Source organism: Callorhinus ursinus, unplaced genomic scaffold, assembly GCF_003265705.2.
Source record: "Callorhinus ursinus isolate GAN/ISIS: 27379988/994484 unplaced genomic scaffold, GSC_fseal_2.0 scaffold22, whole genome shotgun sequence".
Lineage (NCBI taxonomy): Eukaryota > Metazoa > Chordata > Mammalia > Carnivora > Otariidae > Callorhinus > Callorhinus ursinus.
In genome coordinates this window covers 449,544-463,047 of record NW_027397084.1, presented here as the reverse complement: position 1 = coordinate 463,047, position 13,504 = coordinate 449,544, and the positions used below count along the sequence as shown (strand labels likewise).

The 13,504-nt window shown below is 43.6% G+C and overlaps 1 long non-coding RNA gene across 1 annotated transcript in view; it reads left to right on the top strand.

Annotated features, from left to right (window-relative positions):
• LOC112838030 (uncharacterized) overlaps positions 1-13,504 on the top strand; it is a 30,197-nt gene that overhangs the window by 13,020 nt on the left and 3,673 nt on the right. Inside the window, exon 3 of the long non-coding RNA XR_003211865.2 lies at positions 12,476-12,551. This is a non-coding gene — a long non-coding RNA (uncharacterized lncRNA). The remainder of the gene's footprint in view (positions 1-12,475; positions 12,552-13,504) is intronic.

Here is a 13,504-nt window from a genome sequence, read left to right as displayed (position 1 = left end):
CAATCAAGATATCAAGATAGAGAACTATTCCAGTACCACTAAGATCTCCCTGGTGCTCCCTCTTTATACATACACCCATCCCTCCCTCCACCAGTATTCTTAACCATTGACAACTCTTAATGTTTTCCATCTCTACAATGTTGTCATTTCCAGAATTTTATACAATGGAATCATACAGTATGTGGCCTTTTGAAACTGTTTTAAATTCACTCAGAAAAAAATATTGAGATCCATCCAAGTTGTTGCATGTATCAGTAGTTTGATTCCCTGTGATTCCTTTTTATTGCTGAATATTCCGTGGATGTATTACTGTTTATCTGCTGAGGAACATCTGGGTTGTTTTCAGTTTTTGGCTATGAAGTTATGTACAGGTTTTTATGGAGACATAAATTTTTATTTCTCTAGAATAAATTACCTAAGAGTGCAATTGCTGTTTCTTTCTTTCTTTTTGTTTTAGAGTTATTTGTTTATTCTAGAGAGAGAGGGAGCACGAGCAGGGGAGGGGCAGAGGGAGAGAGGAAGAATCCCAAGCAGACTCCCCGCTGAGTGCAGAGCCCATCCCACCACCCTGAGATCATGAGCTGAGTCAAAATTAAGAGTTGGCTGCTCAACTGACTGAGCCACCCAGGCACCCGCAATTGCTGTTTCTTACATTAAGTGTATGTTTAGTTTTTAGAAGAAACTGCCAAATTATTTTCCAGAGTAGCTTACCGTTTACATTCCCACTAACAATCTATGAGAGATCCAGTTTCTCTGCATCCTTGCCAGCATTTGGTAATGTCACTATTTTTAAATTTAGCTATTCTAAGAGGTGCATGGTAATATCTCATCATGGTCTCAATTTGCATTTGCTTAATGGCTAATGATGTTGAACATCTTTTCATGTGCTTATTTGCCATTGGTGAGATGTCTGCTCATGTCTTTTGCCCATTTTCTAATGGGATTGTTTATTTATTTATTTTTACTGTTGAGTTTTGAGAGTTCTTGATATATTGAGATAGGAGTCCTTTGTCAGATGTGTGATTGGCAAATATTTTCTCCTAGTCTGTAGATTGTCTTAACATTGTCATAACAGGGTCTTTTGTGGAGCAAAAGTTTTTAATTTTGATAAGTCCATTTGTGGATTTTTTTCTTTTATGGATTGAATCATGCTTTCAGCGTTACATCTAAGAACTCTTCACTAAGCCCTAAGTCTCCAAAATTTTCTTCTATGTCATTTTCTAAATTTTTATAGTTTTATGTCTTATATTTAACCCTGTGTTCCATTTTGAGTGAATTTTTGTATAAGGTGTAAGGTTTAGATCAAATATCTTGTTTGCTTTTTGCTTTTAGATATCCAATTGCTCTAGCATTATTCATTTAAAAGACCATTCTTCCTCCATTGAATTGTTTTTATATGTTTGCAAAAAGTCATTTGGGTGTTTATGACAACATGGATGGATCTTGAAGACATTATACTAAGTGAGATAAGTCAGACAGAGAAAGACAAATACTGTATATCAATGATATGTGGAATCTAAAAAAGCCAAACTCATAACAGAGTAAAATGGTGGTTACAGGGGCTGGGGGCTGGGGGCATAGGAGAGATGTTGTTTAAGCGTGCATACCTAGTAGATAAGCAAGTCCTGGAGATCTGATGTATATAGACAATAATACTGTATTATAATCATCAAACTTGTAAAGAGACTAGATCTTAGTTATTTCCACCATAAAAAAAGAAGTGATAATTATGTCATGTGATAGAGGTGCTATCACCACAATGGCAATCTTGTTACAGTGTATAAATGTATCAAATCAGTCTGTTGTACATCTTAAATATATACAATGTTATATGTCAAATGTTTTTCAATTAATAATATTTCAAATAAAAAAATCAGCCGGTAATCATATGTGCATCTATTTCTGGGTTCTCTGTTCTCTTCTACTGATCCCTCTGCCAATACCCCCCAGTTTTATTACTGCAGCACTGTAATTTAAGCCTTGAAACTGGATAGAATGATTCCTCCCACTCTATTCTTCTTCTTCAGAGTTGTTTTGGCTCTTTAGTTCCTTTGCCCTCCCACACAAGTTTTAGAAGAATCTGGTCTATGTCTTTCTGGGATTTTAATAGAAATTACATTAAATCTCTATATCAATTTTGGAGGAACTGACATTCTTACTATATTAAGTCTTGCAATCCATTTATTTAGATCTTCTTTGACTTCTTTCATTTGAGCTCTCAGCATATAATTCCTGCAGATGTTATGTTAGAATTATATCTGAGTATTTTACCTTTTGTGAGTGATTGTAAATGGTGTTGGATTGTTAATGACGATGTTCACATGTTTATTGCTAATAAATAGAAATACAATTAATTCTTGTATCCCGTGACTTGCTGAATTTGCTGATTAGTTCTAGAATTTTTTTTTGTAGATTCCTTGGGACTTTTTTTTACATAGATCATTATGTCATCTGCAAATGGGGACATTTTATTTCTTCTTTCTGATATGTATGCTTTTTATTTCCTTTTCTTGTCTTATTGCATTGTCTAGAACTTCCAGTACTATGTGAATAGCAGTGGTGAGAATGGACATTCTTGCCTTGTTCCTGATCTTAGGGAGAAACGCTCAGTCTTTCACCATTTAGTATGTCAGCTGTAGGTTTTTTTTAATAGGTGTTCTTTATCAGCTTGAGGAAGTTCCACTTTATTTCTAGTTTTCTAAGAGTGTCATGAATGGATGTTGAATTTCAAGTGTATTTTGTACCTCAATTGATATAATCATGTGATTTTTTTCCTTTAGCCTGTTAATATGGTGAATTATACTGATTGATTTTCAAATATTGGATCAGATTTGCATCCCTAGAATAAGCTCCACTTGGTCATGGTATATAAGAATTTTTATACATTGCTGAATTCTATCTGCTAATATTTTAAAAGATTTTTTTACATATATATATAAAATGGCCAACTTAAGCCTAATTTATCAATAATTACCTAATTGCTAACAAACACATTCTAACATCTATGCATCTCAGTGTTAGTGTCTTTTGATTATCTTTTCTCATTCAGTTTGAGATCTTTCTGGTGTTTGGAGAGATGAATAATTTTCGATTGAATCACGGGCATTTTGGGTGTTATATTATAAGACATCAGATTTTTTTTTAAGATTTTATTTATTTGAGAGAGAGAGAAAGAGAGAGAGAGAGAGAGAGGCACAGAGGGAGAAGCAGGCTTCCCGCTGAGCAGGGAGCCAGATGTAGGGCTCAATCCCAGAACCCTGGGATCAGGACTTGAGCAAAGGCAGATGCTCAACCAGCTGAGCCACCCAGGTGCCCCAAGACACCAGATCTTATTTAAATCTTATGTTTTAGCAGGCCTTCTCTGACACTGGGTGAAGGTGGGTGTCCCCTTATTACTGCCAGGTGGGGGTGGAAGTCTAGGTTCTCCTCTTGGCCTCCTGGACTCCACTAGTCCTCGGACATCACCCCGCAGGAACGGGGAGAGGCGCCTCATCACTACAGGACTTTGTCAGAGGAGTGGTGGAGGGGAAGTCCAGTCTCCCCACGTGGTCGCCACTGATTTTACCCCCAGAAGTAGAAGGTCCTGGCTTCCTACTTGGCCTTCCCTGGCTCCACCACTAGGTGGTGGGGGTGCCTTCTTACAGCCTGGCTGTGGAGAGTGGGGTCTAGGCTCCCTTCTCAGGCTTTGCTGGGATGGGGTTTGGCTGGGATAGAACGGTTGGTGCCTAAAAGTAGACTGCCCTTTCCTGGTCCTCTGGTCAGAGGAAGCAGGCATTTTTTTTTTCTTGTGATGGGTGGCCCTTCTGAGTTGCCATTTTTCCAGTACCCAGTGTGGGATGCGAGAGGTAAAAAGGAACCCAGGGAACTGACTGCAGTGCTGCTCCTTAGGTCCTGATGCTTCTCTCCCTCCACCTTGCAGTCATGTGTTTGTTTTATATACAACAATGTCCAGGAGTTTGTGTTCTCCTTAGAGGGAATAAGAGAGTAAAGTATATCCACTCCATCTTCCCAGACACAGAAGTTTTGTACAATCATTTTTCAAAATTTAAGTTTGAAAAACTTCAGTGGTTCAAAAAATAAATAAAAATATATCTAAAAAGTGAAAAATCTCCATTCCACACTGTCCCCCATCACTTACTTCTATCCTACCCCCAAACCATTGTTATTGGTTTATTGTTTTCTTTTTTTTTTTTAAAGATTTTATTTATTTATCTGACAGAGAGAGTGAAAGAACACAAGCAGGGGGAGAAGGAGAGGGAGAAGCAGGCTCCCTGCTGATCAGGGACCCCCATGTGGGGCTTGATCCCAGGACCCTGGGATCATGACCTGAGCCAAAGGCAGATGCTTAACCACCCAGGTGCCCTGGTTTATTGTTTTCCTCAAGAGTTTTCTAAACGAATGTAAGTATAAATCCTTAATTTCCACATTTTTAAAAATACAAAAGCTAACATATTATAGGTAGAATTTTGAACCTAACCAAATGCAAAGTATCTTGCAGATCACTCTTTATTGGTACATAGGGAAATTCCTCATCCTGCAAAAGTGCAGAGAATGTCATTGAACGATGTATAATAGCTTGGACATTTAGGTGGTTGTCCGTCTTTTGGAACTACACATGGTGCTGTGATATGTCATTTCACATATGTGTATCTGTGGGATACCTTACAGAAGTGGAATTTCTGAATCCCTGAAGTCCTGAGAGACACTTTCTCACTGAGATAGTTGCTCAAGAGGCTGACAGATGAAGCTGGCTAAGGTTGTGTTTAATATCATGGCAAAACTTGGGGTCAGTCTGAAAAACCAGTCTCTCTTCCCGGACACATAGACCTCTTCCGATAAGAAGGTTGGGACAAGGGCATAGTGGAGAGGTTGTTGGAAAGGACATGTTTTTCCCATAATCTCTTTCTGTTTTGTTACCTCCTGGTCAAACTGCAGTTGGAAGACTCTAGAACAGTTAAGGTAAGCTGTTCACCATGACAGCCCCTCTCAGTGCCCCCCTGGAATGGTCTCTGAAGGCCACATGGTAGGAAGGTTGGGAGCACAGAGCGTGGACACAGTAGGGGAGCTCCCTTTCCTCTTGGGGGCCTCAGTTTCTCCATCTGCAGAAGGAAGACATAGGGACAAACTTCTGTTGAGAGAGGGTGCTTACCCTTCACTAAGAACCACATCACTCCAACGGGTGTCTGTACAGGGGTGCATGTAGGGTTACATTTGGTGGGAGCTTTCAGCTAGTAGAGAACAAAGAGAGGAAGAAGAGGGGGGGAAAAGGAATAATGATGGGAATGGAAGGAAAGAAAGCCCCACTTAGATGTGCTCCATGAGCATGGATCGGGCAGAGGAGGCTGCAGTGAACAGGCTCTTTGACATGAGACAAATGTCTCTGTTTTATTATTTACGTTGGGGGTATGGTTTACATACATAGTGTACAGTTCTAGGAGTCTGACAAATCATAGTCATGGAACCATCAGCCCAACCCAGATATAGACAGACTTATCTCCCCACCCACCCAAATTCCCTCAATCAGTGATTTCTGTCCCAATAGTTTTGTCTGTTCCAGGATGTCAGATATATGGAATCATGTACTATGTTGCCTTTTTTTTTTTTAAATAGAGGCATAATTAGCCTTTTGAACCTGACCTTTTTCAAGGTGCACTGGGGATTTATCAATTTTTTTTTTTGTCCGTGCATTGGTAGTTTGTTCCTTTGTACTGCTGGTTAGTATTCCATTGTATGAAAATACTACAGGGGTGCCTGTGCAGTTGGTTAAGGATCGACTGCTGAGTGTGGAGCTCGCTGAGGGGCTCAATCTCACGATCCAAAGATCTCTCTGGATCTCTCTCTCTTGATTTTGGCTCAGGTCATGATCTCAGGGTCATGGGACTGGGCCGTGTGTCAGGATCCATGTTCAGCACAGAGTCTGCTTCTCTTCCTCTTTCTCTCCCTCTCCCTCAGCCCCTCCCCACTGCTCACGCTCTCTCTCTCTCTCTAAAATAAATAAAACCTTTTTTAAAAAAAGAAAGTACTACAGTTTGCTAGTGGAAGGACCTTTGGGTTGTTCCCAATTTTTGGCAATTACGAATAAGGGCATTATGAGCATTTGTGTTTGGGTCTTTGTGTGAATATAAAGTACACAAAGAATGCTTGCTGTTTGTATAGTTAGTGAGAAGTCAGGGGTGGGACATGGAGTAGGGCTTCAGCTGGTGGTATTGAGCTCACTGGATGGTGGAGGTGACAGAACAAACATGCAATTAAAGGGTTAGGCAACTCATGAGAGCATGCACCACGTGGAAGATGAGCCTCCAGAGAGGACATTGAGACTATCCTGTCACCGTGGGACATAGTCAACAGGATGCACACATCCCTCCACTGCCCTCCTGGGGGCAAAGGCTGGTGGCACAAACTGCTGTGACCTCTGACTTCCTCATTGTCCATTTGCTTCAACAGTCACAAACAAATTTCCATCTTATCTTACCCAAGTACACATTATTGTAAAAATATTCAAATGCAGGATACTCAGTAAAATGTGAAAGTCCCCCTTCACATCCCTGTCACACACCCCCTACCCAGACTTGGCTCCTGTGAGCATGTGATCCTGATACACATTCTTTCCTGTTTTTTTACACACACACATACAAACACATACACACACACACACAGTATCTATGGATATGGCTTTATCTCTGTATCTTTTTAACTTATAATAATGAGGTACTATGATGTGTTACTCAATAGCTTGATTTCTGGGGGGCCTAAATATGGCTTGGCAATCTGATCTGTGCATTCTGTTCTGCTTCATTCTTTGTAACCTGCCACGCAGTACGAGAGACGATACATCATTTATTTCCTTCCTTTCTTATTCATGACTAGTTTAATTTATTTTGAAGTTTTGCTGTTACATAAAACATTGTGACAAACAACCTTTTATATATGGCTTTGTGCACACATGATTCTCTTCTCTCACAGAAACCCTAGAAATGATTAACTTGTTTGCAGGAAAGGGAAGGACATTTAATATTTTGATAAATCTGGACAAATTGATTTCCTAAAAGGATGCACTCATTTATATTCCTATCAATTTTCTCACAACCTTATCACCACTGGAAATGACCAATCTTTGAAATTTTTATTAACTTAATGGGTGAAAAATGATCCTCCCCCCATTGTTTTAATTTGCATTTTCCCATTTACTGATAAAATGGATCCTGTCTCGTACATATGAATTTTCTCTGGGTGTTTCTTTGTATTGTAGTTTCTACCTTTTCTGTTTCTTCCATTGAGCATTGTCCTTTTCTTTGATTTTATGTTCTTTATACATCCCGGATATTAATCTTTGTATAACATGTATTATTTTCTCTATCCTGTCACTTAAAAAATATTTTTTGTGGTGTTCTTTATCATACACATTGTTAAAAAATGAAATTCAACTGAGTGTATTTAAAGATATTGGCTTTATTCAGTGATTCATGAATTGGGCAGCATCCCATCTAGTAGCTGGAAAGGTGTTCCGAGGAGCTGTACAAAATGTACAAAATGCTTTTATAGGCAGAAGGGGCAGAAATAAGAAGTGTCTAGCAAGGAGTGTTTCAGGCAAGGTCACCTTTCACTAGTGGAAGGCAGGGCTCTATCAAGTAGTGTTCACCAGCCCTGACCAGGTAACTCCATATTGACTGGTTCCCAGGAGGGGCGGAAGCTGCAGTTAGGTTAGGTATTAAGTCTTGGTTTGCTGATGGGGCTTAGCACAGTGACTCCATTTTGGATCTGTTGTTTCTGTTTTAACAACAAAAATTGTTTTTTTAGGTAAGAAATCTGTCAGTGTTTTTCTTCCTGGCTTCTGTGGTGGGGAGGGGAGCTGTTGCGGGGAGGCGGGTGCAGTCCTCTGGGGAAAGGGTGGGTGAGCAGAAGACTGAAGCCCGTGAAGAACCACTTCCTCAGGGAAGGTTTCATCTGTGAAAATATCAACAGTTGCAGGGAGCACTGTGTTTCCCAACAGCGGGCCTGAGCTTGCCTGTTGGAGCCCAGCTAGGGTGAGGGTGAAGCCAGACCTATTGTCCTGGGCTGAGTCTTGCCTTGTGCCAGTGACTGGAAGATCACAGAGATTTGCTGAGACTCCCTCCTTTGTGCTTCTTCTTGGGGCTGGCACCCGCCACTTTCCTTCAGGGTCCAGTCTCTCTCCCCAGCAGCTTGGAATACAATGCCTCAGATCAGGGGCCCTGCAGGGCGGGGGGAAGGGAGCAACCAGCTGTGTGCCCACAGCAGGAACATGCCTCCTGCCTGACCCTCTGGTTGCAGAGCTACTTCTCCTTGCCCCACCTCTCCCATCCCCGACCTTCTCTCCTACCCTTTTCCCCAACCCCTCATCTCCTGTCAAGGGCAAAGGCTTCCTTTGGGGAAGTGGAAAGCATGGGGTAATGGGCTCTATGGGAATAGGGAAGGAGCAAAGAGGAGCCAGGAGAACGTCTCCCCTAAGGGGCATGGATCATCTCCGGGTCCTGAGAATCATCACCTTTCCCCTGCCGCCCACACACAGCAGTCACAGGAAACTGAGATGCTCTTGGCTCCCCTGGTCCCAGCTTTCACCTCCCCATTTGGGAGGGGCAGGAGTGCTGGGTGGGCAGGGGAGGAGCTGAAAAGTCCCTGGAGGAAACTGTGGTCAACTAAGCACTGTCCCACTCTTTTTTCTCTCTCTCTGCACACTGTGTCTCTGCAAACTGTCATTTCCTGGGTGTTGGTTTTACCTCTCTTCCCCAGAAGGATGGGCTAAAGACAGATGACAGAGTCAGAGGGTCATTTGGGTCCTGACCACAGTCCTAAGTCCCATTCAGCCCCATAGGCCTTTTATCCAGGTCTAAGTGGTGGGCCAGGGATGTGTGTCCACACTGGGAGGTCTTTAGGGTGCTGGAGGTGAAGGACGATGGGAGGTGCAGGGAGGGTCTCGGGCAAAAGTGGCGAGAGGAGAGCTGAGAGCAGAGGGAGGAGAGCGTGCCGGGTCCTCAGAGGGGCTGGTGGGAGAGGAAGGGGCTGGCTCAGGTGGGCAGAAGCAGCCTCAGTGCTGCCCCCCCGCCCCGGCCCATACCTTAGTTCCCTCTGTGGCCCAACGTCCTGAGGCTTGTGACATGTCACTTGAAAAAATAAGTAGATGAAAGAATCTAACAGATTTTCCTTTAGTGAATTTCAGAGGTTTTAGAATCAGGAAAATATTGATGTTTATACATAATTTACAAAGGAAAGAGAAAAAAACCCCAAGAAACCTGGTGTGATATGTGTGAGATTCTAGACGCAGCCCTTGTAGAGATCCGCCAACTGGTGTCAAGTCCAGGGCCTCATAGAGACCTGAGCACGTTGCTGGGACTGTGGTTCCGATGGTGGCTTCATTTGCATCTGATGACACCCAGGTAGAACCCTTGGGTGTATCAGTCATCAGGGCTGCTGGGGGGGGGGCGGTGGGGGTAAGTCAGCCCTTGGAAGGGGTTGCATTTTTCTCATCAGTGGGCCTCAAAGAGTGCTTTATTGTAACCTCTCCATGGGAATGGGGTCTGGTGGGGGGGTGGGGAGGAGGCATTTGTCTAATTTCCAGAGAGGAGCAGGATGTGCCTGCGGCAGACAGGTCACTGGAGCTCAGAGTCCAGGTACTCCACTCCACTTCTTTATTTTTAACTCACTGTATTCTTTATGAGGAAGTATTTTAAAATAAATTGCAGATATCCTGACATTTCACCCTTAAATAATTCAGTATGCAGCTCTGAAAAAAAAAATAAAAGAGCTTCTTGCTACATAGTAGATTAACATTATCATAGCCAATGCAATTAAAAACCATTTTATAGGCTGTACTACCCAGTCCATATGAGCAGAAATTCTGATCTCTGCAAGCGAGACCGCCGATTTCCCCAGAATGCCCCTCCTTGGACCTGGTATGGAGCCTGGTCCTCGAAGGAACCCAGAATGGAGGCTGAGGACTACAAAAACAGGAGGTGGATTTCTGAGGAAAAGATCCCAAGCCTGGGAGCCTGAATTGTCCCTGGGTACCAGCATGCTGCCAGACTCTTAGGGTGGGACAGGGGCTTCAGCCCCTTCCTGGGACCTTGTGTCCTCGCTAGGGAGCTCATGAGGTCTTGGCTACTCCAAAGACTAATGTGACTCCATAGCAAAGCTCCTCATTAAGATGCGTGTTTTTTCCATACCACCAAGCAATTAATGCAATTCTTCATGGACACTGGGTGCTCCACAAGTGGAACTTCGTTCTGACACTATGGACCTGGGGTCAGCATCAGATCCCACAGGTTAAGGGCTTGGTCCCAAAAGACTGCCCCCACTACAGACCCCAGTCACAAGTCCCAGGTTGTCACCTGTGCTTCTAACCAGCTACAAATCGGGGGTTCCCACGACCCCCTCCTTGGGCTCCACTAATTTGTAGAGTGGCTTACAGAACTCAGAAAACTTGTTGACTCACTAGATTACTGGTTTATTATAAAGGATTACCAGTTTATTACAAAGGATATTAAAGTGTATGAGGCAACAGTCAGAGGAAGCAATGCATAAAGCAAGTTTCAGAGTGCAAGAGCTTCTGTCCCAGGGTTGCTTGGGGCCTGATACAGGGGCACGTGGAAGCATTCACGTTCCCTGATGTGGATGTGCCGCAAGCACTGTCCTTCCTTGGATTTTTTGGAGGCTCCCTTACATAGGCACCATTGATTAAATCACTGGTCATTGGTGATTGATTAAACTTTCAGCCCCTCTCCCCTCCTGGGAAATCAGGGACTGGGATTAGAAGTTCCAACCCTCTAACCACAGTTGGTTCCCCTGGCAACCAGCCCTCATCCTTAGGGGGTTTCCAAACGTCAGCACATTAACATAAACTCAGAGGTGGTGGCCAGGGGCTTGTTATGAATAACAAGTCACCCATGTCACCTTTATGGCTCTGAAGCCATTTTGGGAACTGGGGACAGAGACCAAATATGACAAAAGATGCTTCCATCTCAGGAGCAAAAGAGGCTTTGATTGGGGCACCCGGGTGGCTCAGTCGGTTAAGTGTCCGACTCTTGATCTCAGCTCAGGTCTTCATCATGGGGTCCTGAGTTCAGGCCCCATGTTGGGTTCCATGCTGGGCATGGAGCCTACTTTAAAAAAAAAAAAAAAAGAGGCTTTGATCGCTCAGGAGATTCCAAGGATTTTAGCAGCTGTGAGCAGGAACCATGGATGAAGACCACAATAAACATGTATTATAAATTGCAATATCACACTCATCCTTGCTGGGCTCCTTCTGCCACTCTCTGGTGCTCACCAGTGTTCCTCTTCTCCCATCCCCTCCCCAGCCACTCCCGTCCGACTTTGTTCCCACGCCATTTCTCCTTCCCTCTGTCCACACTGGAATCTTCTATGGGGGCCCCTCCACCTATAGACTCTGAGTTCAAGGGCTGCTGGCTCCTTTTGTCTGTTTGTATCTCATGGTGCTCTGTCCCTGGCAACCCAGCCAGGTGCAGGAAAGTTCATCTCATGCCCATCGGCTTAGCCTCCTGTGGAAGGGGCTTTAGAACTCGTCTTCATCCCCTTCGTTTTCCAGAGAAGAACAGAAGTTCAGAGAGGGGCAATGACCTGCCTAAGCTTATACAGGGCTGAGCTGAGACAATTAATCGGGGTCTTATTTCCAAGCCTTGCTCACCCTGTGCCCCTCTGCTCACTGGGCTTATATACAGTGCCCTTCCCTGCTTAGAACAGCACTGATGGGGGTTTCTGGGCATCCAGGGGCCAATGGGAGAACTGAGGATAAGAAGGGAGATGATGGAGAAAATAGGGCAAAGTGGAGAAGTTCGTTCCCTGGAGATCAAATGTGGGAATGCAGAACAGTTTTAGAATTTGAAGAAAACTTAGGCTGGCTCAGGTGGAGCAGCGTGTGACTCTTGGTCTCAGGATCGTGAGTTCGAGCCCCATGTTGGGTGTAGAGATTACTTAAATAAATAAAACTTTAAGAAACAAAATAAAACAAACAAAAAAAGAATTTGAAGAAAACTTAGGAAACAATATATAATCACATAATTTTATAATTTGCAAGGCTTGTCCATTTGCATTGTTTATCTAAGTCCTCCCAATAGTGTGGTGGTAATATTTATCTCCCTGCAGGTGAGGAAACCAGTCTGGAGAAGGTCAATGACTTACTGAAAGTGGCAGGTAGCTTTACTGGCATCTGGACTCCTGAGTTCCATCAGTGTTTTCCACTGCATGTCCCACCTGCAATCAGAGCAGGAATCCAGGAGGGGGAGGACAGGCACTGTGTCAGAACAGCACCCAGATGCAGAGGCAACCCCTTTCCCATCCCATTACACTGGTTTGGTCACCACAGCCTCCCAGCAAGGAAGAAGGCTACCCCTGGCCACTGCTGGCCCGAAGAGAGTTGTCAGTGAATATGCATGTGTTTTGGGCCTAGGTTGGTCAGTTTCTTCACCCTGATTCTCTCCTGTTTTCCTCTTTGCTGTCCACCAAGAAAAGGAGCCGACTCCCTGTAGGCTCTCTGTGCCTTCAGCTGAAATTAGCTCTGAGTTGCCCCTGATGTGGAACAGGTGAGCCCTCTTCTTACTATACTTCATTCCCTCTTAAAGCTCAGCATTTGTTCATTGTGTCCTCCATATATCTGATGCTACTTAGTAATCCAATATATATCATCCTACTTAGTAATCCAAATAGCTTGGCTATTATCAGTTCTCCCTTTACTGCTGAGGAGCTTGGGCATAGAGACTTAAAGAACATTCTCCAAATTCACTGAGCCAGTAGGGGAGAAGGAGAAGGAATCCTTGCAGTGTACTGGCAGAAGGTTTAGCAATATTGCCACTTGCAGTCATGTGGAAAGTAGAAAAAATACGTAACGACCTGGGTGGTATAGCTAAGGTCTCCGGGCGAAGTGTTGAGGATGCTGTCTGGTTTCCTCTTGTGGCTTATTGGAAACTGTGAGTGCAGGGAGGTAAACTATAGGCAGGACTATTCAACACAAAGGAGCTGGATCCTGATGGCTTTGAAAATTCTCAGGATCTCCACACAGTGAATGATGCTGAAGTGAAACCCAGGGCGCTTTCAGGAAAATATGGTCTAAAGATGAAACCAAGGGTGGCTGTGGAATCCCTTGTTAGGACCTGAGAAAGATAAAGGTAATGCTTTAGACAAAGGCCCCTTAAGGAGCTTGAGGGTGTGTGCCTCATGGATTCCTTCAATGAAACTCAAGGGCTTCTATGATGCTAAAAGATATGACCCCTCAGCTTCTCAGCAGAAGCCCAACGTAGGGAAGAGACCTTATCTTGAAGAGATTTGTGAGTATGGCTTAGCGGATTTCAATAAGAGTCACAGGAGACCCACACATTTTTTAGAGAGCGATATTCACAAGACAGCTTGGACTGAAAGGAACAGAGTATAAAATTTAAAAAAGGCCTTTGCATCCTCCCAATTCTACTGGAAGGAATCAGGTTGAGAACACTGTGAAGATGTACATACAGGCTGCCTTTCATGGAAAGTGAAGGATGCC